The sequence below is a fragment of the Cylas formicarius genome, unplaced genomic scaffold, assembly GCF_029955315.1.
Source record: "Cylas formicarius isolate icCylForm1 unplaced genomic scaffold, icCylForm1.1 PGA_scaffold_1__22_contigs__length_36826433, whole genome shotgun sequence".
In the NCBI taxonomy this organism is placed as follows: domain Eukaryota; kingdom Metazoa; phylum Arthropoda; class Insecta; order Coleoptera; family Brentidae; genus Cylas; species Cylas formicarius.
The window spans coordinates 15,529,162-15,554,494 of record NW_026844264.1 but is presented as its reverse complement, the minus strand read 5'-3'; the positions used below and the strand labels follow the sequence as shown (position 1 = coordinate 15,554,494).

General features: G+C 33.7%; 1 protein-coding gene and 1 long non-coding RNA gene across 5 annotated transcripts in view; one reads left to right on the top strand and one right to left on the bottom strand.

Annotated features, from left to right (window-relative positions):
* Nucleotides 1-25,333, bottom strand: part of LOC132696234 (5'-AMP-activated protein kinase subunit gamma-2) — a 111,834-nt gene that overhangs the window by 43,315 nt on the left and 43,186 nt on the right. The gene's annotated exons all lie outside the window — the stretch shown is intronic.
* On the top strand, nucleotides 7,545-11,384 carry LOC132696238 (uncharacterized). Its single transcript, XR_009618007.1, has 6 exons — nucleotides 7,545-7,988; nucleotides 8,041-8,233; nucleotides 8,283-8,451; nucleotides 8,503-8,704; nucleotides 9,034-9,402; nucleotides 11,283-11,384. It is a non-coding gene; the product is annotated as an uncharacterized LOC132696238 (long non-coding RNA).

Here is a 25,333-nt window from a genome sequence, read left to right as displayed (position 1 = left end):
TAAGAGGACACGTATGTCAACTGTAGGATGTTTTATTATTATATTTTCCAGTGTCTATAAATTAATAAACAACAGAAGCTTCCGAATACAAAAATTTCAACATGAGTTTTTTTTCTTGAAATTTAAAAGTTCTAACCCCTAAAACCATATTTTAATACGCTGGCGGACGTATAACAATCCCCAAAAATTACCATATTTAAATTGTTACTATTGATATATTTCTATTCCGAACTTAACTCAATACATGCAAAAAAAAACTAGCGAATGTTATTTATTATCTCCGATGGGTGGATGATTGAGAAACGTTTAAATAAATCTACCTTTCTGTCTCTCTTTTTCTATATAGGTCACTCATTCTCTCTATCTGTTACTTTCCACAATCCGAATTTACACTTGGCCCCCCAAAAATCTTGTAAAATTTTATCTGCTTAACTTCTTCGCGTTGTTCATATGGCTGAATTTTTTGGGAGATATATCGTGCGTTATTTCTATTAAAATTCTGTTTCCTTTTTACCTACTTCAAAAACGTAAGCGAGCATTTTTGGTTGTTTTATTAAACAAAAATTGATACTAACCAAGATCCGTATCTCCGACCTCAGCTTCCTTTGATCACTCCCCAATTTTTTTTAATTAAGTATAGAAACCTCGTCGAACATATACTAGGTCAAAATGTTACGCGGTTACTCATTAAAGTCGCAATTCCGAAAGCTTCTTACCTATCTTTTTCCAGTCTTTTTTGTTTTATTTATCCGTATATGAAACACACATTGAACACAAAACTTAAACTCGTTGGCGATATTGCATTAAGCAACAAACGCGTATAACAGAAACGAACCCTTAACACAAACGCTTCTTTAAACTTCGACTGACACGTGAAACAACCCGCATTCCTACGAAAGGCAGGTAAACCAAGCAGGTCAAATTTTAAGCTACCCTCCAGTGTCGTCGTAGGTTGGGGCATAGTAAATAGCGAATACAACAAAGCGGTAATTTATAATAATTTAATTTGCATTTTATTTAACTTAAGTTGTTTTGTAGAAAATGAGACATTTCTACAATTAATCAATATACTACGAGTACTTTTCCGCTTAATTACTATTTTTGAGAAACAAAAGGAAACGTTAGATTCCATTCAAACTTTTTCGGTTTTCATGATATCTCGCGTTTATTTAGAAGCTAATGGCCTGTGGCCTTAACCAGACGTTTCCAAAGCCTGGTTTGATATTATGTATATAAATCTTAACAAACACGAAAAATAGAGTTATATTGCCACCGAAAATCTGAATTTATGTTTAAAAATGTAACTTCCCGTATTTAAACTATTGCCTGCATTGGCGCCTATATTTTATAGTTTTTTTTTTGTATCCTATTTTTTTTTGTTTTGCTTGCAAATGTGTGTCCATTTTTCGGGTACTGAATTTTTTTTTCTCAAATTATTACAAATTACTCAAAACGGAGTTAAAAAGAGACGAGGAGAAAAGGGTAGAACCCTTATTTCTCCGACACTGACCTCCGATGTTTATAAAAATTGACCCCTTGACACCCTCCCCGTGAATATTTTACAAAGGATTTTTAAAATTTAACTTCCAAATAACGCATACTCTCGCCTAGTGTCACAGTTTTGGGCCCCATTTTGCTATGGTTAGACAGGTTTATTCTTGTACATTGTCGGGACAAAAGAAGCATCTCCTTCATCCAAATTGACTTTTTCATACCTAATATAACAGCTGCCGGGCATCATCTCGCCTTAATTGTTTCTATTGAATTAATTTTAGTTACAAAAAATTAGATGATCGTCAAAATTGGCATAAAAAGATAATCAAGATTTAATTAAAACAAGAATATGCACAAAAGAAAAGAGATAAACTCCGACACGGGAAACAAGGAAATATCGCTGAAACGGCAATTGATCTAGCGCGCGCCTTTTTTAAAAATAATAATTTTTCAAAAGAATTCTAGGCTAAGCTAAATACCTGGTGCAACAAAATATTGAAGGATCTTCATGATCCTACCTGTGAGCGAGTAGAAAATTATTTGCAAAGAGGATAAAGGTATATCTTAATATAAATAGTTTCACTATTGATAATATGTCCCCTTTTAAAATGGCGCATTATTTGATACGTACTTTTTTCTTGTCAGAGCTTGTCTAAAAAAAAAAAATCGGGATGGATGGAGGTTCTCCGTCAGGTTTTTTTCCTGTCGAAACAAGTATGTGCGGCGTTCGCTTTGGATCTGGGGGAATGGGTGGGGTTATACATATATAAGCTATAAGAAATTTTAATTTTTTATTCAGTTTCCACTCATACAATTTCGTGATAAGTGCAGAGTGAGAAAAATGTCCGAAGTCGAAAATTATCCAACGCAAGCATTGGATTCGTGGGGAAGATTTGTGGTCAATGCGGAAATAATCCGCGAACAAAAATACATTTACGAGGCAGCAATTACGCTGCCGGAATTCGGACTAGAAATTACCTCAGGTCTTAGCCCAGCAAGAATCTTCGCTCCGGCAGTGAAAGTGAGCTTTATCCCCTACGTTTTGGCGGAGAAAAGAAGCATTTCGTTCGACGAGATAGACTTCACAGAATTAATACAACAGCTTCCATTGTTATTGTTAGCAGGCCCGACTGGTAAAGTTATGTATTTAACCTGCTTCAAACTCAGCTGTCTACAATGTGATGGTGAAGTCTTGGTCAAGATTGAAAATAGCGAGGGTATACTCTATATTTCGAAAGACTGGGTACAGAAATTAATTACCATAAGCAAATTGGTATTTAAAAGAATACGAGTACTGTCTCGTTTGAACTTTTACGAGTACTACGATAGAATATTGTATTTGACTATACATGAAAATTTACTGGAAGACGCCAAAATCTTTCCGCATATAGAATATTTATGTTCTACAGAAGAGAGTGAGCAGAGCTACTGCATGGAGGACTACATGCGTTTTGGAAAAATGCAGATAAAACAAGATATCAACAAAAGGATAGCATGGGACATACCTGTGTTTTAATAGAAATTTACCTGTAAACTAATAATAATAAATGTATTTTTAAAATTCAGTGTGTGTGTATGTTTTATCCTTACCCCCATAAAAAAAAGTAAAAAAAAAAACAAGTAATTGCGTAAAATAATTTTATTAAAGAAAAAAAAAATAACAACAAAATATATTCAAACAAAACATGGTACCACCGGAATGAAACCATCAGAAATTACCCCAACAACGGAGATTCTCGCATATAATTTACCAAAAAAAAAATTTGCAGTGCAAAAGTCAAAGTTCAAAGCTGGCGATGCAGTGAGCATAAGTCGCACAAAATCGGTTTTTGACAAAAGCTATGAAATTAATTGGACACCCCGAAAATTTCAAGATTGTTAAAGTAAGTGGTTCCTTCCCTCTTACGTATATTTTGGAAGATGTGGAGGGGCGTTAAATCAAAGCTTCGTTTTATGAAGTCGAATTACAAAAACCGTACTACCAAATAGTCGATTCGACTATTTGGTAGTACGGTTTTTGTAATTCGACTTCATAAAACGAAGCTTTGATTTAACGCCCCTCCACATCTTCCAAAATATACGTAAGAGGGAAGGAACCACTTACTTTAACAATCTTGAAATTTTCGGGGTGTCCAATTAATTTCATAGCTTTTGTCAAAAACCGATTTTGTGCGACTTATGCTCACTGCATCGCCAGCTTTGAACTTTGACTTTTGCACTGCAAATTTTTTTTTTGGTAAATTATATGCGAGAATCTCCGTTGTTGGGGTAATTTCTGATGGTTTCATTCCGGTGGTACCATGTTTTGTTTGAATATATTTTGTTGTTATTTTTTTTTTCTTTAATAAAATTATTTTACGCAATTACTTGTTTTTTTTTTTACTTTTTTTTATGGGGGTAAGGATAAAACATACACACACACTGAATTTTAAAAATACATTTATTATTATTAGTTTACAGGTAAATTTCTATTAAAACACAGGTATGTCCCATGCTATCCTTTTGTTGATATCTTGTTTTATCTGCATTTTTCCAAAACGCATGTAGTCCTCCATGCAGTAGCTCTGCTCACTCTCTTCTGTAGAACATAAATATTCTATATGCGGAAAGATTTTGGCGTCTTCCAGTAAATTTTCATGTATAGTCAAATACAATATTCTATCGTAGTACTCGTAAAAGTTCAAACGAGACAGTACTCGTATTCTTTTAAATACCAATTTGCTTATGGTAATTAATTTCTGTACCCAGTCTTTCGAAATATAGAGTATACCCTCGCTATTTTCAATCTTGACCAAGACTTCACCATCACATTGTAGACAGCTGAGTTTGAAGCAGGTTAAATACATAACTTTACCAGTCGGGCCTGCTAACAATAACAATGGAAGCTGTTGTATTAATTCTGTGAAGTCTATCTCGTCGAACGAAATGCTTCTTTTCTCCGCCAAAACGTAGGGGATAAAGCTCACTTTCACTGCCGGAGCGAAGATTCTTGCTGGGCTAAGACCTGAGGTAATTTCTAGTCCGAATTCCGGCAGCGTAATTGCTGCCTCGTAAATGTATTTTTGTTCGCGGATTATTTCCGCATTGACCACAAATCTTCCCCACGAATCCAATGCTTGCGTTGGATAATTTTCGACTTCGGACATTTTTCTCACTCTGCACTTATCACGAAATTGTATGAGTGGAAACTGAATAAAAAATTAAAATTTCTTATAGCTTATATATGTATAACCCCACCCATTCCCCCAGATCCAAAGCGAACGCCGCACATACTTGTTTCGACAGGAAAAAAACCTGACGGAGAACCTCCATCCATCCCGATTTTTTTTTTTTAGACAAGCTCTGACAAGAAAAAAGTACGTATCAAATAATGCGCCATTTTAAAAGGGGACATATTATCAATAGTGAAACTATTTATATTAAGATATACCTTTATCCTCTTTGCAAATAATTTTCTACTCGCTCACAGGTAGGATCATGAAGATCCTTCAATATTTTGTTGCACCAGGTATTTAGCTTAGCCTAGAATTCTTTTGAAAAATTATTATTTTTAAAAAAGGCGCGCGCTAGATCAATTGCCGTTTCAGCGATATTTCCTTGTTTCCCGTGTCGGAGTTTATCTCTTTTCTTTTGTGCATATTCTTGTTTTAATTAAATCTTGATTATCTTTTTATGCCAATTTTGACGATCATCTAATTTTTTGTAACTAAAATTAATTCAATAGAAACAATTAAGGCGAGATGATGCCCGGCAGCTGTTATATTAGGTATGAAAAAGTCAATTTGGATGAAGGAGATGCTTCTTTTGTCCCGACAATGTACAAGAATAAACCTGTCTAACCATAGCAAAATGGGGCCCAAAACTGTGACACTAGGCGAGAGTATGCGTTATTTGGAAGTTAAATTTTAAAAATCCTTTGTAAAATATTCACGGGGAGGGTGTCAAGGGGTCAATTTTTATAAACATCGGAGGTCAGTGTCGGAGAAATAAGGGTTCTACCCTTTTCTCCTCGTCTCTTTTTAACTCCGTTTTGAGTAATTTGTAATAATTTGAGAAAAAAAAATTCAGTACCCGAAAAATGGACACACATTTGCAAGCAAAACAAAAAAAAATAGGATACAAAAAAAAAACTATAAAATATAGGCGCCAATGCAGGCAATAGTTTAAATACGGGAAGTTACATTTTTAAACATAAATTCAGATTTTCGGTGGCAATATAACTCTATTTTTCGTGTTTGTTAAGATTTATATACATAATATCAAACCAGGCTTTGGAAACGTCTGGTTAAGGCCACAGGCCATTAGCTTCTAAATAAACGCGAGATATCATGAAAACCGAAAAAGTTTGAATGGAATCTAACGTTTCCTTTTGTTTCTCAAAAATAGTAATTAAGCGGAAAAGTACTCGTAGTATATTGATTAATTGTAGAAATGTCTCATTTTCTACAAAACAACTTAAGTTAAATAAAATGCAAATTAAATTATTATAAATTACCGCTTTGTTGTATTCGCTATTTACTATGCCCCAACCTACGACGACACTGGAGGGTAGCTTAAAATTTGACCTGCTTGGTTTACCTGCCTTTCGTAGGAATGCGGGTTGTTTCACGTGTCAGTCGAAGTTTAAAGAAGCGTTTGTGTTAAGGGTTCGTTTCTGTTATACGCGTTTGTTGCTTAATGCAATATCGCCAACGAGTTTAAGTTTTGTGTTCAATGTGTGTTTCATATACGGATAAATAAAACAAAAAAGACTGGAAAAAGATAGGTAAGAAGCTTTCGGAATTGCGACTTTAATGAGTAACCGCGTAACATTTTGACCTAGTATATGTTCGACGAGGTTTCTATACTTAATTAAAAAAAATTGGGGAGTGATCAAAGGAAGCTGAGGTCGGAGATACGGATCTTGGTTAGTATCAATTTTTGTTTAATAAAACAACCAAAAATGCTCGCTTACGTTTTTGAAGTAGGTAAAAAGGAAACAGAATTTTAATAGAAATAACGCACGATATATCTCCCAAAAAATTCAGCCATATGAACAACGCGAAGAAGTTAAGCAGATAAAATTTTACAAGATTTTTGGGGGGCCAAGTGTAAATTCGGATTGTGGAAAGTAACAGATAGAGAGAATGAGTGACCTATATAGAAAAAGAGAGACAGAAAGGTAGATTTATTTAAACGTTTCTCAATCATCCACCCATCGGAGATAATAAATAACATTCGCTAGTTTTTTTTTGCATGTATTGAGTTAAGTTCGGAATAGAAATATATCAATAGTAACAATTTAAATATGGTAATTTTTGGGGATTGTTATACGTCCGCCAGCGTATTAAAATATGGTTTTAGGGGTTAGAACTTTTAAATTTCAAGAAAAAAAACTCATGTTGAAATTTTTGTATTCGGAAGCTTCTGTTGTTTATTAATTTATAGACACTGGAAAATATAATAATAAAACATCCTACAGTTGACATACGTGTCCTCTTAAACTCGAAAAGAGCTAATTTATCTTAGAAGAGTACGTATTTTTGGTAAAATAGATATTTTTTATATTAAATATTTGACCGATCGATGTAATTCGTCAAGCGGAAACCGAAAAGAAAAGTGACGCTTGTGGTGTTTGCTGACAATCCGACCCTGCTTCGTGTACAAATGCAATGACATTTCGGCAGGGCTATAGGCTACGAAACCTTTCAAACTCGAAAAGGACGAACTGTTTTAAAGAAAAAAGGTACTTCATTTTTGGTAAAAGTAATAGATAATTTTTTTTTTCGCTAAATATTCCACAGATCGATGTAACTCGTCAAGCAGAATCCGAGAAGAAAAGTGACCGGTGGTGCTGTTTGCTTACAATCCGACCCTGCTTCGTGTACAAATGCAATGCCATTTCGGCAGGGCTATAGGCTACGAAACCTTTCGAACTCGAAAAGGCGCTACTAATTTTGAATAGGTACTTCATTTTTGGTAAAAGTAATAGATAATTTTTTTTTACGCTAAATATTCCACAGATCGATGTAACTCGTCAAGCAGAATCCGAGAAGAAAAGTGACCGGGGTGCTGTTTGCTTACAATCCGACCCTGCTTCGTGTACAAATGCAATGCCATTTCGGCAGGGCTATAGGCTACGAAACCTTTCGAACTCGAAAAGGCGCTACTAATTTTGAATAGGTACTTAATATTGGGTAAAAGTAATAGATAAGATTGTTTTACATTAAATATTTGACAGATCGATGTAACTCGTCAAGCGGAATCCGAGAAGAAAAATGACGGATGTGCTGTTTGCTGATAGTCCAGAACGGCTTCGTGTACAAATGCATGGCGGGGAGACCAGAAAGTTTTCGAAACTGCGTGAGTGGAAGTCTGCGTTGGACAAATTTTGAAAATATCTGAAGGTTTAACGAATTTTGGAGAATTCGACAGAGCTACAGACTACGAAACCTTTCGAAACGAACACACGTGTCCTGTTGAACTTGAAAAAAGACGAAATTATTTTTAAAAAGGTATATTGTTGCTAAATAATAGATTTTTTTTTTTAATTAAAATATTTGACAGATCATGGTAACTCGTGAAGCAACATCTCAGAATTGAATCGGGGAACGAGGAATCAAAAAAAGGTTAACAATTTGGATCATTTTGGAAGATACATACGCCGCGCTTTTCAAAGCGGACAGACGTGCCCTTGTCCAACTGAAACGAACACACGTGTCCTGTTGAACTTGAAAAAAGACGAAATTATTTTAAAAAGGTATATTGTTGCTAAATAATAGATTTTTTTTAATTAAAATATTTGACAGATCATGGTAACTCGTGAAGCAACATCTCAGAATTGAATCGGGGAGTTGTGTATTTGCTGGCAATCCGGGCCTGCTTGGATCATTTTGGAAGATACATACGCCTGCGCTTTTCAAAGCGGACAGACGTGCCCGTGTCCCACTTGACAAAGGCGGAATTATTTTAGGAAAGGTATATTATTTGTAAAAAAAATATACAATTTTTAAGTAACATATTTGACAGACCATGGCAACTAGTAAAGCAGAATCCGAGAATTCAATCGGCGGCTGTATGTTGACTGACAAGAATATAATTGCTGTTAATCCGGCCCTGCTTCTTGTACAAATGCATAGTGGGGAGACATGAACATTTTTCGAAATTGCGGCCCTATCCTCTTGGGATTCTACGTTGGACAAATTCTGAAAACGACCCAGAAATATAATTGGTGAGAAAATAGTTTTTTTTGTTGTGTTAACAGTTAACAATTTTTTTATTTTGGAAATAAGGGGTTTCAGTGTGTACTGGTAATAGTGAATCAATTTAATGACCTCAGCATCTCTAAACCCCCATCTTGAGACGCGTTAACGATCCGGATCGAGTTACGTCGCGTAATTGTGTCACTTTTTTAATTAAAAAATGAAAGAGATGTACCTACCATACTTTAGAAACCCCTACTCCCCTTTGGAGGTGATGAAATAAGTTTTGGCATAAAATATAAGTTCCTCGTATTACTTTGATATAAGTATAAGTCTTGCCTGTTTTTTTTTTTTAAAGGAGGTTCAAACCCGTGCGAGGTGAGGTTTGATATATGAAACAGACCAGTCATGGGGACACGAGATATGGAAAGTTTCAGCGTAGTCGTCGCCACATTGCTGCCAACACTGCATATATAAGGAATCACGAACCATTCAGGTAAAATTTTGAAAACACATAGTTATGGCAATATAGAACCTCTCTTTTTTTAACAGGAATATTGAGACTTAGACCAGTATCTTTTAAGTAGGCATGTGGGGTAAAGAAGACGCAGAAGCTTCAGTCGGGTACCATCGGTAACGTAGGCGATTGATATATTTCCACCACTACCTATGTTGGATTGGAATTTCCCATTTGATGCTTTGACTGACTAAATGAGGAAACTTGGAGGTAAGCTCTTACGGAATTCTATCGAAATATGTTTAGTAACATATTGGTGCATTACTCTGTCTTCCAGTCAGTTTCACATAAACTTTGCACGTATTATAGAAATGCCACCTACTTTTTTTGTGTTAATATTATTGAAAGTAGTAGCTGGTAGCTGTAGTCGTAAGCCCAGAGAGTCTCTGTTTTGAACATAATACACAAAATGGGGCGTTCAAAAACAATAGACTGCATGCCTTTTAGAGTCGGCGTAAACTATGGTCATATACCCCTGATCAAATTCAGAACTAGAAAATCGTTGTGTCTCTGCATTAAAAAATAATAGTAAAATTTATTGTAGGCACCTAGTAGAGTATCGAAAATTTCCATTTTTAGTGCCAAATTGGTTACTCCAGTAAATTCCAACTGTTCTAATTTTTTTTTTAATAATTTATGATGTTAGTGAGTTTCATTGCAATTATTTGTTACTTAAATTTTCTGCGTATTAAACCATAATTAACAATACGCTATTCGTTAACGCAGGTAGAATTAATGACGCTGACTGACCTGATTTTGTCCAGGGGGCGTAGTACGGTAGTTTGTACTGTGATGTTTGGTAGTTTGGCAGTGAGCTCTCATTTATGAAACTGGGGAATGTTTCGTTATCTTCAAATCGTAAACACGTATCATTAGAATTATATTTTTAAAATATTGATTAGGACATGTACTAAGTAACTAAATGCTCTAGCGAAAATATTCACACATATTGCGGAAAACGTACAAATTTAAATTAGAGAAAATTAACTATTTTTAGAGGTTGGTTTTTCAAAAAGGTGGGGATTTAGTTAAAGAACAGATAGAGACTAAAGGGAAGCTCTATGAGAAAAGTTAGAATTAAAAAGTCGATGTTTTCGTGTCATAGCGAAAGATGGATTATTATTAAAAATAATACTTGCATTAATTGTTGTCACCATTTGTGAAAAATATGGAAAATATCCTCTAGGTTCGCATACCTTTTTTTTAATTTTTTTAAGGTGGCTAACAAAATACACAGACAGAAAAGTTTAGATCCTGTTCGTTAATGTAGCGCATAGAAAAAAATTAGAAAAGAGAACGTTTCGTGTATGGCATACGTAGTTAGTACGGAATATTAATCTGAAGGCTGCAAGACAGTGAAAGAGTGATGCGCTTAAGTGTGGTTCAGAGGGGTTATTTGGGCTGTAGAAGTTTTTCTTTGAACAGGGTTCAAATAGCGTCTCCTAGAGCGTTAGCAGAGAAGAGTATTACAGTATTTAATATAAGCGTCCAGATTTCATTATTGTTGAGATTTCACAGAAACACACTTTCATGTAGTAGTCGCAGCAGCTTTAAAGTATATGACTTTTTAGTTAAGATGCCTTTCGAGTTTGCTTTATGGCTTGATAGGAAATTAAAGGGTAGATACAGATAAGTTACGAAAAAAAGTATGTACACTATCCTCAAAGATCAGCAATAAATAAAAGAAATTGATGAAATAGTAAAGTTGACTGCGACATCTTAAAATCATCAATAAGATAGATAAATTAAATTAATTTTGAAAATATTAAATAATAAAAACAAATAATAAAAATAGCAAAGAAAATCAAAATCATCAATAAGATAGATAAATTAATTTTGTAAATATTAAATAATAAAAATAAAATTATAATAGTAAAGAAAGCCTACCACGGCCACATACACATAATATTTTCGACATATGAACTTTTCCCAGATAAATAGTCAAATATTTCACGATACCTTAAAACAGAAGCATGCGGAAATATGTATGAAGTTAACGCACGGTAGATTGCTTAGTAAATTAAAAAGGTATATGGTTTCTAATATCCTACTTTATTAATGAAAATTTTAACCAGCTTTTTGTTTTGCAGATATTATTGGTGGTGCCTGCCAGCTTCCAGTTCCGAGAAAAGAAATCCAACACTTTTCGTCTTTATTTCCCCTGTCCTTTGTGCGCAATAAAAGTACAGTTTGTACCCGCGTGGGTACACATTCGCAGAACTATATGTTTTTAAAATAAATGTTTTGGTCAATATTCACTAGGTGGGGTTACCTTATTAAAGAAAATCTTATTCCAAGAGGGGACACTAGTTTACATTCGAACCGCTAGGGGGTGCAGATGGTCACGCGAACAATATGATCAAGTCTCATTGGCGCCATTGCTTTTCTTAGGGGTGGGAAAATATCTGGGCTCTGATTGGCTTCGCCGCCATCGCAAACTAGAGGTGGGGAGATTGATTAAACCGCATTTCTGGTTGCTTATCCAATGGGAGCCAGTTTCAAGGGATTATGGGTAAAGGGGGAGGAGCTAGAGAGTCGTGGGGAAGGAGGATACGCCCACAAAAGGGAGAGGAGTGGGGGAAGCCTATATTATACTTATTCACTACTTACGTCTATTGGGGTATTTCGCCTTGTAAACTCTTACTGTCAACAAAGAATTTTTTTCCGCATCATTCAGTACATCATATCAATATATTAATGCATACTTAAGTTTTTTTTTTAATTTACTGACACCACAATAAATTTTATGAATTTATTTACTCAGTTGTCAGGTAAAAATTTGACGTCATTTTGTCATGTCCAACTAATGTTATAGCAATAGTCTTAGTCTTAGACAGAACGGAGGGTAAACATAGAAAAAGTTAAAATAAAGTATTAAAAAAACGTATAAAACATACTTAATAAAAGTTGTAAGTTTTTGTAAGATCTTTCAGAAAAATGTGTGGTGTGTCATCTAAAAACAAACGAGATTTTCCTAATTAAAATTCAATGATCCACCTTTAAAACCAGTATTTTTTTAGAAAAATTTAAATATTGAAAAAACTATTAGATTTGGGTATGTATTATTATAACTTAATAAAAACATTGAAGAATTTTAAAAGGAATTCAAAACAAAATTTAAAAATAGGGTGTCCTATATACTTTAAAATCATTTTGAATTGTGCATCCTAACAATCTTTACACCTTTTTTATTTACCACTTTCTTCAACTTTTGAAGGAAAATTCTCGAGAAAAAAATGCTTTTAGAAAAATTCTAATTATTAGAGTTTAATAAAACCCGTGACCATCCAACAGTGACGCAGCGACTTGCAAAATTACGATGAAAAAATTACTGCAGTGTAACACAACCAACCGACTCGATGCGCTTTGGTGATGAGTTACGGAGAATTCGCAGAATTGTATGTAACTATTGTGGTACTAGTTTTACTATACGTATTTTCACTTGTTGAAAAAGGAAATCAAAACTATTTTTGTTGAATTTTTTTAACCGAATGTTGCTTAGTTTCTCAAAACTTTTACTCTTTATACCAAGTTTTTTTTAAGACACACACAAGATTTCTGCGATGGGTGATGGTATGTAAAAATAGAAAATGTTGGTTAGGATGAACCGCGTAAATACAGAGGAGTCTAGGAAGACCTACAAACAGATGGTTACCGTAACAGGCACATTAAACCTAAAACTTGAATTTAATTGAATTGTTCTATGACCGATGAAATGAACTACCACATAAGACTTTTTTCAGTAGTAGTAACTATTGTTATAGTTAAAAACATTTTATAGTAATTTTGATAATGAAGAGAGAATGTTCTTATTGGACCAGATAATGAACTCAAACAATACAAACGCAAATGAAATTTGAAGAATACTTTCATAATAGGTAATAATTTTTATCGACTATGTGTTGCTTGCAGATAAAGCAATTTTACCCCAGTAAAGAATATTTTCAACTATTAGCCCAAAAATTTATCATCGTAAAAGTTTAGACCTTAGCTGAGAAAAAGTGAGGTAATTACTTCAAACGGTTTGGCACTTTTTGATTTAGTCCGTCTAATTCGTAAAACCTTATCGACTCTGTTAAGCTCAATAACGTCTAACAAGCCGGTGAAATTGTCTCCCAAAGTAAAATCATTAATCAGTTAGTTCAGGTTTTAAGTTTTATGGCTAGCGAAATGATTTTAATGTAATTTCTACGGGCGAGAACGAACTATTGCAAGAAACTTAATATGGCTGCTTAATCTAGGAATTGGCGGGACGTTTTTTGAAACTCAGTTTACTGTAAACTCTATCCGACCTTTTTGATGACCACCCCTATTTAAAACGTGGAATATAAAACCTTAAATATTTTTTCCTGGTTTCGATCGCTCGTGTGCCAAATAAAACGATCCACTGTACGATCTGGAAACCCATAGGAGACACGAAAAAAAAAATCGTACAAAAGTTTCTTGTCCTCTCCTGAAGATTGAAAATATTATAATTTTGTTCAAACAGGGTATCCTAAAAATGTCTCCCCCCCAAATCAAGTTTATTATTTTAAATGGAATACCCTGTATATTTCAACATAAGAAATTCCCATTCGAATTTTGCATAGTTTAGGCAAAAATTGAGGTTATTCATTTTTCATGTTTTGATTTCCTCATATAAAATTGTGTTTGTGACGCTACTGATCCAAATAAGTGGTGACGTTTTGGCGAATTCAATTAACAAAATATCAAGATTTTCTATTTTTATTCAAATAAGGATAACAAATAAGGTAAGTTTGTAATTTATGATATGCTTCAATTTTTCTTGCTTTTTGAAATATTCGAGGTTGAAGATAACACCCGTATAAATTCTTGTTGAATTTAAAACATTAGGTCACTTGTTGACAATATTACGTATTTTTTAAATTGCAAAGATACGATACTGCTTCTTTTAAAGATATAATACTCCAGATATACGAATAAAACCTATTGCTAATAATACAGGGTGTCCATTAATACGTGGAGATTTTGAGAAAAATCGACTCTATACTACACACTATAACAGATTTAATAACACTTCAGAATTCATATTTTAAGAAACATTTAATAGTTAATTATCTAGCTTGATTAAAAATACCTAATAAAAAAAAACAAATATTAAACTTTATAGGTTAACCAAAAAACTAAAAATACAAATAAAATATATACTAACAAAAAACTTGACAACTATGATTTTTTTAAATAGAAATATGAAAAACAACAAAATCAAACAGAAAAATGGCTAAAAAAAGGATTTTATTTAATGTCATAGCCAACTACATTTTTAAATAAAGAAGAACTAAAAGGTCAGATTGTCACCAAATTATATATATTCACATGACAATTTTTTCGACAACACCGTGTCTTTATCAAATGTTTGTACATTTGATAAAGACATTGGGATACCCTGTATACACTAAGGCGCATCTGTCAAGCTGATTGAATAGTGCATCATCTCTTTAGTCTGTGGTTAAATTTTCGTCGCAATACCTGGGTCAGCAAAGTCACAACACAATTTTATATGGGGCAATAAAAATGTTAAAAAAAACACACATAACCTAAACTATGCAAAATTCGAATAGGAATTTCTTAAGAAAGTGCCCTTTATTTCAACCATGGATTTAAAATAACAAAGTTGATGTCGGAGGGGACACAAAATTATAATAATTTAAATCTTCAGGAGAGTTCAAGAAATTTTTGTACGGAACTTTTTTCGTATCTCCAAGGTTTCCAGATCGTATAGTGGATCGTTTTATTTGGCACATGGTGTACTTGCAGGCAAAATTACTAGTACCGATTTTACCGCCGTCGCGATATATACGCTACCGGTTCTGAGTAACTTAATTTACATTATGATTTATTCATGCGCGGGTTATTTGTTCACCGGTAAAAAAACAAATCGGATATGGGAAAAATTTCAAGATCAATAGCTGCGATGTGAGCCGCCTTGGACTATATCGATATCGGATTTATTTTTACGCATCGTTTTTGTTCCAACGTGGAGAATAATAATTATAGTAAGAGGTGTTAAATTTCGTTGGCTGGTACTACTGAACGACATTGAGATGGACCAAAACATGATATCGAGGTCAATGTATGAAGGTAAGATCGTTCAAACGAAAAACATTTTCTGTTTCCGAAGTGAGTTTTTTTAAATGGATAGGACAAGGTCTGAAACAGGAAACGGAAGAAAAAAAAAAGAAACTATTTTCCTACCTCATGGGGCGCACCAAATATGTTATGAAGTATCTACCCCTGAACCTTGGCCACATTTCTTAGGGTGACGTTGATACTATAATTGATTATAATTAAGAAACGAGACGATATTATACTTGCCTAGGAATTTTTAATGGAGGGATTCCTAGCAGCAGAGATATTTGGATTGTGCCGTCCATAAACGCACTGAATTTGCTGATAACAAGGAAAAAAAGGCAGGCTTTAGAGCTCATTAGGACATTCTCTAGTATGAGACAACTTTTAATCACATCGCTTTACTAAGATTATATTGTCGAATTTCTCCGTCCAAACTAGGTTTCGGAATGGCTACTGGGAAAATCAAAGCATAATTATTACCGGGATTAAACGCCTACTCTAAAATAATTACATACATGTTAACCGCAAGCGTCGAATCACTTTGAACTTCGACCCACGACAGAGCCAATTAATGACGACGCCGTTAAAACGAACCCCCAATAGTAAAAATAGAACAGTGACACGGTGCGTTTGGCTGATGGAAAGGATCTACAACTTCTGACATTAAAAGCGTCAGCGTTAGTTTGATACTGAGATTGAAAATTATAACGAAATTAATGTGTTTTTCATCTGAACAATATTTCTGGAAAAATACACAATACAGAATGGAAACTGAAATTTAGATAATGTAGATAGAGAAAGGAGACTGACAATAAACAGAAAAAAAAATTGATGCTAGTATACTGTTGTAAAATAAAGTACCATGTCAAAGATTTAACAAAATTTAAAGTATTAATTTTGTAATATTAATTTCAACTAGACCAATGCCCAAATAATGACCAATGATTAAAATAATAAATAATAAAATAGTAACTGCTACAATAATGAATTCGTCGATACCTTTGTGGTACGCTAATTGAATATAAAACAAGTTTAACAAGTTTAATAAAAACGAAAGCTATTTCAGAGAGTATAGAAAATTAAAAATATTACCAATAATTAGAAACAACCAACAAAAAATTTTTTTTAAACATTTCAGAAAATCAACCAAAAATGCGTGAACGCAAATTAACATTAACTAAATATGTTAAAAGTCAAAAACCTATTAGTGCTATAATTACCTTTTTTTTATACCGGGTGTCCCAGTAAGGACGAGTTACAGTATTAGGGAAACAGACAGTCCTAAAATTTGAAAAAAAAATTAAGTACGTCGGCCAAGAGAAGATGGTGGAAATTATTTTCAATTATTTCAAATGGCCACCAATGATCTTTTATTAGACATTAGATAGTCAAATACGGGCCAAACAATCCAGTGAAAACCGCATCCCAATATCTTTATCCTAACCTTAAATATGAATAAAGGAACGCGGAAAGTTAGATTATGGCAAAAATTTCTACTTTACCTAATTTGCCAAATAACACGCTAATTTATTATGAAATTATCAAATAATTCAAAATTTGTTTGTATCGAAATTTTGATAATAAGTAATAAACATAAATAATAACATTTTATTTTAATTTTAAATAATAGTTTCTATTCTAAATAATAAATTATGATTTTATTTGATAAATTCAGGATAATTAGGAAATTTTTCCAAAAATTCCAATTTACTTCCGAGCATTAAGTTGTTTTATTCATATTTTAGGTTACGATAAAGACATTGAGTTTGCGGTTTTTAAAAGATTGTCAGTAGCTTATTTGACCATCTAATGACACCAAAAAGACACATCGTTGAATTTATTCCTCTTTCAGAAAATTATTATTTTTTTGCTAATATGCCACAAAGCACCGCCTGATCTCAAAGCTCGCAATTAAAATCGCGTCACTCATAGCACGATTCATAGACTAGGACACCAAGTATACTAAAATGCGTGAAGCCGTTTTTGAGAAAGGGATATTTATTTAAGCAAATGTCCGAAGAATCTCATTTCCTAGTATAGTTAGAGCAAATTGCATTACACACTTTAACTATGGTTAACAACAGAGATTTTTATAGAAATCGAATTTAGTTCAGGAGAAACTCGAAAACAATTGTCAGCATCTTCACTTAATTCAATCACTCAATAACTTTTTTTTTCCAAATTTCTAGAACCGATGGTTTCTGTAATACCGTACCTCGTTGCGTTTACAAGGGACACCCTGTAGTATTTATTCAACATTTTAAAATTTTCGCCTAGCAGGAGAAGATACTTTTAGATTTGTATACAAATGTACCCACCTTCCCGTAGAATAGTGTTGTATATCCTATACGTCGATTCGCAATCGCTATAAGCAGGTCTTTTTGTGTTGCAATCTAACGATTTGCTCCTACTTCTGAATTCATCAGAATTTTGGTTGCCGCTCTCGCTACAAGAGTTCCTGCGGTAACCACTTTCCGAACGCCAATTATGCACTTTTTTCCGAAAGTGTCCGATTAGTTCCTGTATGGAATGGTGGTGATGGTTACCGCTGCCTTGCCTTTGAAACGGGGTCTTCGGCGATGAAGAATATTCGACTTTGGGCGACGAACTAAACGATGTTTCCGACGATTCGCTGGAAGGAGTTTCCGGACAACTTTCCACGCTCAGGTTCGACGGCGGCGTAACCTGGTAATACCCGTTCAAATGCTGATGATTGTAATGCCCCAAATACCCTAGTTGTCGGACATTTTGGGGCGGCGTTAACTGATGGTGATGGGATGGGTGGTGGTTCAGATGAAACAGATTACTGAAGCTCTGCATTTCTAAGTCGTTTTCTAGCCCATTCCTTTATTTCCTTATCGGCTTCTCTCGTTCGTCCTGTATAGGAATATATTGGTGGTTTGGACGTCGCAAAATATCGCATATGTGCGTGCCCAAGGTCATCGGATTCGTACACCACCATTTTTAAAAACAAATTGGAGCATAATCAAAGTAACAATTATTCGCGATGCATTTTTTTGTCTCGCACTAACAACTTACGTAATACCAGACATTTGTTCTTTTTTTTTCAGTCACGAGTTATCAGGGAAAAAAATCTATATAACAACTAAAAGAATTTTATACATTCGAACTCGTTCGAATATGGGTATAAATGCCTTTCACTTTTTACGAATGGAAACATGTGAATGAAAATAATTCTACACGTTTACGCGCTTTAGATCTGAAAAGACAAGATGTTGGTGTTTAAGTTGGGTTGATTAGTCTTTAAACCTCAAAGTTCAACATATAGTTATAATAACATGTATTGATAATTTCTAAAAATACCAATTTTCCCGCGAAAGGAAGATAAAAGAAATATAATTACCAACAGGGTGTTAAAAAATTCCACTGAAAGAATTGTTAGTAATAATGAGGAGATTGTTAGTAATAATGATTTTTATAGTAAACCTAAACGGAACTATTATTAGTCCGGTTAATAAGTGCAAAAATCTAGGTTTAACGATTGATTGTGATTTGCGCTTTCTGGATCATGTCTCTGACGTAGTTCAGAAATGTTTTTACAAACTTAAGCTCTTATATTTGCATAATGACGTCTTTGATACAAGCATAAGATTGAGACTCTGTGATACTCTGGTTTTGTCACATATTAATTATTGTATTTCAATTTATTGGCCGGCCTTATTTCAGAGGGAAAGAGATAAGCTCCAAAAATTGCAGAATGCTTGTCTGAGGTTTGCATATGGTTTGCGGAAATTCGATCATATCAGTCAAAGTTTCATTAACTCGAGATGGTTTCTATGCAAGAAAGGTTTGAAATAAATTTTTGCCTTTTTTTATATAAAATTCTACTCCATCGCGAACCTATCTATTTATCTGAAAAGTTGGTTAGTTTTGGTTAGTCGTAGTCGTGAACTCCTTAGGGTATCTAACCATCGTACAACCTTATTTCAATGTTCTTTTACTTACCAGGCCTCAAAATGTTTTAATAAATTACCTTCCAGTGTCAGATGTGCCCCCACGATCTCAATTTTCAATGAAAGGTTATTTACTTTCTACCGTTCTATTAAACATGAGTAATCTTATACTACAGTAATCTGTAATGATATACTTTGGTCATCTTGTTATTCTCCTAGTCTGTGTTTTGGATATTTTATATGTTATTTGGTTAATCTGGTGGTTGTATGAGCAACTCTGTTGAATACCGCCACCTACTTTATATGTTTTTGTAAATATTCTGTCAACATGAATAAAGACATATTATTATTATTATTATTATTAATTGCAAAGTTTTAATGCTTTTGGGTGAAAAATGATTTTTGAGTACCTACCTGGAAAGTCAACCCATAGATTGAATTACCTTTGAGTTTTTGCTATTACCATATACCACTGCCGTTTTCATTTAAATTTTAGAGTGGATGGTGGCAAGCGATAGCACCTAACGACTTCATTTAGTTCCACTTAGGATAACAGTATTTATTAATTTCAGTGGCAACCCGGTAGGCATTCTACCAATAAGTTCATTTGAATAAACCGTAAAATTATATGTTATGTGAAATAACTTTCGTGCAAAAGTTCATCCTCAAGTCTATCGATATTTAAAGGAAAAGCGTTTAATCATCAAAGTAAATAAAATCCGGTACGAAACTGGTCTTTGAACTTTTTTGGGAACGTTCGGTTTTTATTGCATAAATTGATTATTAAGGCTATTGAAGAGAGTGACCGCCAAAATTAGGGTTACTGAAATATTAAATACTATAATAATAAAATAAATAAATAATAATTTGCTAATTATTTTGAATCAAAACAAAATTTTGAATCAAACAGTACAGCATTAAGCGGTATTAGGTATTCGTAATTATCTTTTCTACACTCTTTGTGTTTGCAGAGTACCTTATTTGTCAACTTTTTCATATGCCATTTAGATAAATTAGAATAAAAAACAGGTATATATACTTACTCGTATACTTCAAATTCCAACGTCTAAAACAGATTTAACCATTTTCTACAGCCCACGGAAATATTTATAGAGGACACAGAAAATAATTTTGCACAATATGCAATTTATACGATTTAATGGCAGACAGGCGAGTTCTGAGCTTTTTTTTGCGCCAATTAAATTGCGGCAGAGAAACAAACGCCAAAAGACAACATCCAAAGAGCTCTATAAAAAATATGTTTATTGGAACTGGGTACGCGCATATATACAATTATACCGGTAAATTGACATCAAAGAGAATTTTAGGTGCGAAAAAAAAACTTCAAAGTCACATAAATTGAAAGTCGACACCGGCTCAAAGGCAATTTTTTCTAAAAAAAAAATACTCCTAAAAGCCCCGACGCTTTTACCGCTTTGGTCGATTGGTGATACTTAAACTTAATTATTGTACGGCATTACGGCTCATATAAAAGCTCGTTTGGAAGCAAATTAATACGCTCAAACCGACGTTTACACAATCAAACCAAATACTTTTATCGCAAAGCAACAAAATCGAAAATAAGTATTCTCGATATTAATATTAACTGAAAACTAACTTTTTATCATCAAGCTAAAACTTAAGTTACCCAAAATTGAACTTTCGTAAATTTCTTTGAATTATCAATGGGCGTTCAGTGCAAGGTATTTTTGGGAAAATATAATCTATTTTTGAAAATGAATAAGTGCTGAAGTATTCCTTTACAAAAAATAAATCAGCAGGAAATTTTGATTACCAAATAGATGGTAATATTTTACCAGTAGACAACATCAGTGTTCGCGTAACTCAGTGCGTAATGAAATAACTGCAATAAATCATATAATTTAACAATATACACAATATTGACTTACTTTGTTCAGGTGCAGTTAGGTTATTTAGTTATATCGCTAGAAAATGTGCTGAGTTTATTATTTAACGCGTTTAGTTTAGTATGGGTCTATACAAACATCGCTTATTAGGGTTCAAAAAACTACTAAATTTTATCTTACTTAAGGAACACTTTATAATCCAGAATAATGCTTGTGCAGTGCTTGTGAACACTTTAATATTACCTGATGGATACGTTCTTTTATAAAATTGTAAATTGTTAGTCTCGACCTCAGATTAGCAGAAATTCTACGACCACTGTCCACTATGTAGAATAGTAAGAACTAGGAATGCGAAATATAAGTACCACAGTACCACAGGCAATTTGTTTTTGTTTGGTTGATTAAAAAGCAGCTTCAATGCTGTATAAAATCTTCACATGGGCTGCTTGAAAGAAGAGTGACAAAACTAAAAAAAGTACGTTTTTAAGTTATTTGCATCAAACTATTCCGAAGTACCGCTTCAGTTTGCAGATTGTTCTAAAGGTTCTAAAGTGGCATATTTTGTATTGTGCCGTTTAGTTCACATAACAAGTATTTAATTTTTATTAAGAGGTACCATTTCCAAATGTGTCTTATCGATAAAAATTGAGCATTTTCCTAATAAATTTAGTCGTTCATTGATTCTTAAAGAACGTATCATTATGAAATTGGACATTGTTTAACGTAACATTCTATTTTGAAATGTGGCACTATTCTTCACAAATTAAATTTTGTCCTTTAAATACCTCTATTTAAAATAGGGTATTATTTCATGACGTGACGCGTTTGTGGATTTTTTTAATTACTATGGAGTATGTCACTATTCTTTAAAAAAATGTTTTACCACTTTACCTAAATGATTTTTTACAGATGCGGCGATGTGAAATCCTGCAAATTACATGTTTTTTTTTATGTAAAAAAATGCATAAATAAATTTCGAATGCTTGCACCCGTTGCATTTTTTAAAAATTCTTAGTGAAACATATGCCGTTTGGGCTCGTTGATGGTAATACAGAACTCTTGCAATGCCTTTAATTTTGCGAAATCAACTAGATCTCCCTATACGATTTCCTTAACTTCTGCACCTGAAATCTTACCGAAGTCGTAAACAAATAATAATATAATGACTGATAAGGTTTACAAGAAGCAAATAATGATTTTTCAAAATAAAGAAGGCAAAATAAATCCTTCAAAAAAATTGCCTTATTCTAACATATTCATTTTAGACACTGATCAACCTGGTCTCAAACGTTTAAAGGTAAGCTCGTCAGAGTTAGAAAATACCACTACGCTTGCGACGAGGAGAAGAAATTAGATAATGCTCTTGAAGAAAAAAATAATTTTCTGAAATTTTATAGTAATACAAATTAAATACCGTTAAAAATAAAATTACATTTTTAGAAAAAACGTATTAAAATTACCAAAGGAAAAGATTCAGAAGAGGATGGCCCCTTCTACTATCGGCAGTACTTCATCAAGTTATTCCACGTGCAGCAGCTACTCACTATCAGTCAATGCGAAATTGGAAAAAGCAAAAGGCCATGAAGAAGTTCAAAAAGTTGAAAATAGTCAACGAGACCTTAAATATATAGGGAAATGGTTTGATAGCTACTTCAGTGGAAAGTAAAATATTGGGGAAAGTAACTTAATAAATTTTATAGTGGAAAGGGCATTTTTTTCAGATGAGTCTGGAATCTATTATCTGCTACCTCCAAAAAATCCCTTGTGAGTCCGAAGCTAGACCAAAGCGAAAAAAGAAATGAAAGAAACAAAAAAAAAACGCAAAACGCAGTGCAGAAAACCCCTGTTTCAACAGTAAAAATGCAAATAAACGTTTCTCAATAATCCGTGTCTTTTTTTATGTCTGTTTCTGAAATCTTTTTTGGAGAAAAATGACACATTTAAAAAGAAAATTGTAATTTTTTTCCCTTTATTGTGACTTCTGCAATTCTTTATATTAATCGAATATATTTTAGTAGATTTATTTTTGTGATCAAATTGAATGTTCCAACTAAGCAATGGATATTACAACTAATTGAAAGTTTAAAATAACTCTCCTGAAAAATTGAGTTTTTCTTTAATTGTCCCACTCTTCTTCAACGAAAGAGACATTTAATTTTGTGTCCCTTTGGGTTGGCCCGGGAAAATGCCAGTTTAATTTCGTCAGTTCAAACCTATAAACAACAATTACTAACGTCTCTATTTCCGTCTGTAATTGGGTATATGGGTAAATGCAAATATAACCCTCAGATGGTTGTACGTACGTACGAACTTGATCTTTTGCGATCTGGCCGCGAACCTCGAATCCCCTTCGGATATTATTTACTTACATCTCTCATCAGACACCGACTAATAAATTATATACGGCCACAAATATTTAATTCTTCTGATCAATTATTGTGTGACGTGTTTTCGCATCCGTTCTGCGAGTCAGATAACCTCCGCGCCAATTTCGTGTTTCTATTTTTGGTGCAGAGATTGTTTTGCATTTTCCATGTGTACTTTTTTGTCCTATATAGATGATTCCCTGTGAAAAGTCACGTACAAAAGAGGAGACGATCGGATGAATATTCCAGCGCGGCAAAAAAAAAATGTTATTTATGGTAAACAGAGACCCCGCGTTGTTTGAACAGTTTCAAAATAAACAACGGCCTCCGCTTGAAATGAACTTATCTGAAATATTATAAAAACGTGACATTTCGTAACGGCTGCTTTGAGCGTTTTGCATAAAATTATCTTATCAAAATTACTGTTCGAAACACGACCCATTACCACCTTTGCGCCAAATGGGAAAGGTATATCGAAAAAAAGCATTTAAAATAAACATTTGTCCCTAAGTTTCTTATTAAAATAAAATCAATAAGCAGGAGAAAAGCAAATTCAGCCATACGAGAGGCACCAACTTGTCTAGTAGTTCCAACGGAAATTAGCCAATAAAAAGATGTAATTCCGGCCCTGTAAAAAAATCTTTTTAAAATGTGGAAGGGACAAGTTTTTATATTGAATTTACTTAACCAAAAATATGAGATTCTCAAGGTTTTATAAACTAAATAAGAATTTTTAAAAAATAAATGTGTCTGGGTTTCTGAAAATTAACTTTTTTAAACTAATTAGCGGACCGCATTGAGAAATTTTCTAAGTTTGGATCTAAGCAAGCAACAAAAATTAAACCTGAGGTAAAGTTTAATAAAATATTTCGCATTCATAAGGCAATGGTTTGCATAGAAGGCAAGGAAACAAACCTTTTAATATTATTTCTGTTTGGTAGGTTTCACATTGACAGTTTGGCCATTCTTATATATGGAGATAGCGAAAATATGCATCAATACAGGAAACTTCTAATAAAGCAAACTCTAGGAATCAAGTAGAAATGTACGTTGGTATAAAAGATTTTTGCGCTAGGAGGGGCGAAGTTCTTGCTCGCAACTAACGCACGTAAAGATACCGAACCAAACCGTTTAATTCAGGACTTAGCACGCTGTTTAGAAGAGGAGCAAACTCCCATTTATCGGTTAATCAGCAGTGTACCATGAGGGGCAGACGAAAGAGAGCGCACCTACTAGGATCTCAATTCTTTGAGCCCAAGTACTGCACTTCGTTGAGCTCTACAGGCCTGGGACTGAGACTGGATATCAGCGATATATGTGGGGTAATTAGCACACCTGTCCAGGACACTTTCAGCTCTGGTGCGATATGTTGCGGTTATTGCCCCCATGATTGGTCCCTATGCAATAGAGGTTGATGCAAAAAATAACGTTAGCGTTTTGAAGGTCGCCTCTATGCATCATAATTCAACATAATTCCACGGTCAATTAAATTAATCATATCTTTAAAAAATAATTGCATAGAAACGCAAAATCACTCGCGGGGACGCTCACAAAATTATACGCCGCGAGACGCGACCGCTCAGGTCACGAAGTTTAGAATAAACGAAAGTAATTTAACGACAATGAAATGGTGGTTTAGAAATTTGGTGAGTCACCGTCACCAGATTTACATTCAATTTAAGACCGTCGGTGAATTTGAATAAAGTTTATTGAATCGCAGTTGTTTTTTGGGAACACCACCTTTAAGGCAAACGGATATTATTTGCGATGCAGAATTAAAAAGTTCACATTTCCGATTTTCCAAATAACCGTCGCTTATTGCGACGAATTTTGATTGCTTACTAATAAACACGCAACAATTAATGCACACGAAAACAATTTGGGTAACTCGTTTGAGACG